Source organism: Mus pahari, chromosome 3 (genome assembly GCF_900095145.1).
Source record: "Mus pahari chromosome 3, PAHARI_EIJ_v1.1, whole genome shotgun sequence".
Lineage (NCBI taxonomy): Eukaryota > Metazoa > Chordata > Mammalia > Rodentia > Muridae > Mus > Mus pahari.
Genome location: NC_034592.1, coordinates 69,138,865 through 69,143,026, shown reverse-complemented (window position 1 = coordinate 69,143,026; position 4,162 = coordinate 69,138,865).

Here is a 4,162-nt window from a genome sequence, read left to right as displayed (position 1 = left end):
GAAAGAAAGAAAGAAAGAAAGAAAGAAAGAAAGAAAGAAAGAAAGAAAGAAAGAAAGAAAGAAAGAAAGAAAGAAAGAAAGGAGGGAGAGAGGGATATCTAATCTCTCCAACTACTTGCATCACCCACAGGTAGCCACTAAGTGCTGAAATGTTATCAATGTGACTGGGAAATTAAATTTTGGTATACAACGTTTTAATGTCACATATGGCTGGTGGCCAAGCTGAGCAGAATCACTACAAATGCTACCTACATTTTTGCTTCCTTTTTGTTTCTTGGTTTTTTGTTTGTTTGTTTTCTTATATCAGAAGCTAGATTACTGAAGACCAGGGGCTCTTTAGGACTCCTCCACAACTTCAGCACCAGATTGCAACTGATTAGGTGTCCAGCATTTTGGACTCAGAAGCTATTGTATAAGCCAAGCTACATAAATCCCCTTTATAACACATGCTCCTCCTGTTGCTTCTGTTTCTCTAGAGGACCCTATCACAACGTATGTGCTTGATTTTTTTTTTTCACATAAATGTTTTGAAAAATACTGCTAAGCATGCTCTTGAACACTGAGCCATCTTGACCTCTTGCAAGTATCGGTGACACCTTGAATGTCAGAATGACTCCTTGGTTCTCCTCACGACTCCTCCTCATTTGGATGACTAGAGCAATTCCCCACCCAACATTACCTTCAATGGCTAAAGTGTCTTGAGGTCAAAAGATAGAATCTGAGAGCTGCTTGAGGAGGTTTGAATATGAATGGGCCCCACAGTTTAAATGTCAGTAGAGAGTATTACTTCCCAGAGATTTAGGTGTGGCCTTGTTAGAGGAAGTGTGTCACTGGGGGGACGGGGCTTTGGAGTTTCAAATTCTCGAGCGGGGCCCAGTGCCTCTGTCTTCTTACTGCCTACATACAGACCCAGATGTAGAACTCTCAGTTCTCCATCAGCCTGCATGCTGGTGAGCACTCCGCCATGAAGATAATGAACTAAATCTCTGAAACTGTAAGCAAGCCCAATTTAAATGCTTTCCTATATAAGTGCTGCCGCCGTGACCCTGGTGTCTCTTCACAGCAATAGAACATTGACTAAGATACAATCTGAGGCATACGCTTGCTTTTACAATTGCATCTTCACCTCAACAGGTCAGGTAAAAGCAAGTTACAAATTGTAGACCAAGTTAAGAGTATGGAGAAACAGTCTCAATTTCTGAGAATGTCAAGCAAGCGGTGTGGCAATGTTTATTTTCCTTTAAATATTTTCCTTAAAATACTTTGAGAACTCACGATGATATGAGCAACAACTGTGGTGCTGTGAAACTTGCAGAGTATGTCATTTATGGGATTTGTTCCTTAAATTTTCTAGAAACAGATTGGTTCCCTAAAAGTATGTCAGTGAAAGAGACACAGCTCTCACTTCACAGAACTAAAAGGCATGGTTTATTCTAGATTCTGTACTCTAGACCACAGCCCTGAGAACATTTATTCTATGCCCTAGCTAGGGAACATAGATTCAGGTTACCCCAAAATTCTGTCTTCCAATATGAAGTCAGTTTCATAAAGTTTGTATGGCTTTACAGAAGAAAATTATAAGTTTAAAATGAACTGCACTTCAGAGAGGCAGATACTTGAAGATGGGTAAGTTTTTATAGGCCTAAAGTGTTGTCTGATGAAATTCTTTGTTCTTGGATGGATGGAGCCTGTTGCTTAGTATTAGCATTTGAATCTACAAAACTCCAGTCTCTCCACAGTACTGAAATTCCTTTCAGTCCATTAGGCTCCGCAGACAGACTCCTTCCAGAAGGTTGTTTGATTTGTCTTGTTGTTGTTGTTGTTGTTAACAACCAGACACAGCTTCCTTTTAGGAATTTTTGTGCACAAATAGCATACGCCAATATCATGGCTAGCAAAAGTTTTCTTAAGCACAAAGGGTGAACCTCAGTAGGAAAAAAATGGGCGAAAAGAAGATGAAAGAGAAGGAGGGTATAGGAGGCCATGGCCCCTCCCCTGGGCGACCCAAAGCCACACGTTAAAAGATGGCACCTGTTGGCTATGGAGCTTGTGGTAAACAGGTCCATATTTGGTGGTGATTTGTTCCCGCTCTTCTGGTTGGCTGAGGCCGCGCACCTGGTGAGGTGATGTGACCTGCCACGATTGGAGTGGAGAAGAGTATAAAAGGGCTTATAAAAGGGCTTATAAGTATAAAAGAGTATAAAAGTATCCCGGGGCTCGGGGGAGATGAAGACGGAGATGATGAAGATTGTTCTAGGTTCCTGAATAAACTGCTGTCAGGAGAACTGGTGGTGGCACCTTCCTTGCTGTGGGCGAGAGAGGGCGCGACAGGAGGGTACCTCTCATCCTGGAGGAATTAAACTATTCCCACAAGGTTTGGGCTTTTGCTGTTGTTGTCTGCTTGTTTGGCTCCCAGGGGCTGGGATTAGAGATGCAAACGACCATGTGCAACAAATATAAACTTATTTAATAAGAAAAGTTACAGCTGGGCGTTGTGGCGCACACCTTTAATCCCAGCACTTAGGAGGTAGAGGCAGGAGGATTTCAGAGTTCAAGGCCAGCCTGGTCTACAAAATGAGTTCCAGGACAGCCAGGGCTACACAGAGAAACCCTGTCTCAAAAAACCTTAAAAAAAAAAGAAAAGAAAAAGAAAAAAAAAGAAAAGTTACAAGTACAAAAGAATTATATGTTGTTCTAGGATTTTCTCACTGAACAAATTATATAGAGAAACAAGATGGCCAAAGCTAAAAAGCAAAATCAAAGCCATAGCCCCATGGGACTTAAGTCTAGGCAGTTGTAAGCCCTCTGGGAGAGGATTAAGTGCTGTTAACAGCTGAGCCATCTCTCCAGGCCCTGGAAGTTTTGCAGACATTTTGATGAATCTATACTTTACTAGTAATAGGGTAGCCACTTTTCCAGTATTAATTCTTTTTATCCCTGAGTTTGGGAGGGCTTCTTATTTCCATGTTTTTTCTTAAGTTTCTTGTCCTGTGTTTTAAGTTTTGCTTGCACTAGTCTTTTAGTTTCTCATTTACATTTATTCTCTTCACTGCTATGAGGACCCTGCTCCTACTCAGGGAGGGTAATTCTCTCTGAAAATTCACCCATGGGGTTTCTGTCCACAGAGTCTAGTCTTTATAATAAATCTTTTATATTCATTTTGGCTTGATAAATACTTTGACTACTTCTATAACACTTTGCAATCACACACACACAGAATTGGCTAATGAAAACTTAGTTCCAATTCCTGCCTTAACTTGTCCTTGAGTGATTTTCTTTAAAATGAAAGGTCTTAATCAAACACGATAATGACCCAAGCATGGCAGTACACACCTATAATCCCAGAACTCTGGAGGTAGATGAAGGAGGGCCAGAAGTGTAAGGTAATTTTTGCCTTGCTGTGAATCTGAAGACAGCCTGAGCTACAGGATACCTTGTTTAAAAATATGAAAACCAAGACAAGCAAAACAGCTAAAAATCAATCAATCAATTAAACAATAAATTGATGGACAGAAGAAAGAAAGACAGAAGCCAACCTAAGAAGTCAGGGACAGAGTGCAGATCAAATGCTCATCTTGGGAGATGAGCTGAGACCCCCACATGCCCACAGCTGCAAATCTGTTTTGTGTTAGAAATGAAGGGAAAAGGGCTGGAGAGATGGCTCAGTGGTTAAGGGCACTAGCTGTTCTTCCAGAGGACCCAGGTTCAATCCCCAGCAACCCCATGGCGCCCCACAGCTGTCTGTAACTTCAGGATCTGACACCTTCACACAAACATACATGCAGGCCAAACACCAATGCACATTAAATAAATTAATTTGAAAAAAAAAGAAAAGAAATGAAGGGAAAGCAGTTGGCCTAACATACTTACATCTCTACTCTAGGGATTTGCCACCATATTTACACTCTGTGTGCAGCATTAAAAAAAAAAAAAAAGACAAAATTAAACCGTATTTAAAAATATCTCCTGAAGGAGCATACACAGCAGTATTCCCAAGAAAAATACTGGGTGACAATGGCTGAAAAAAAATGTCTTCTTTTTAAAAAGTATTGGCACATGGGAGGCAGAGGCAAAAAGATCTCAGTGAGTTCAAGGCTAGTTTGGTCTACATAGAGAGTTCCTAGACAGCCAAGGCTACATAGGAAGACCCTGTCTCCAAAAA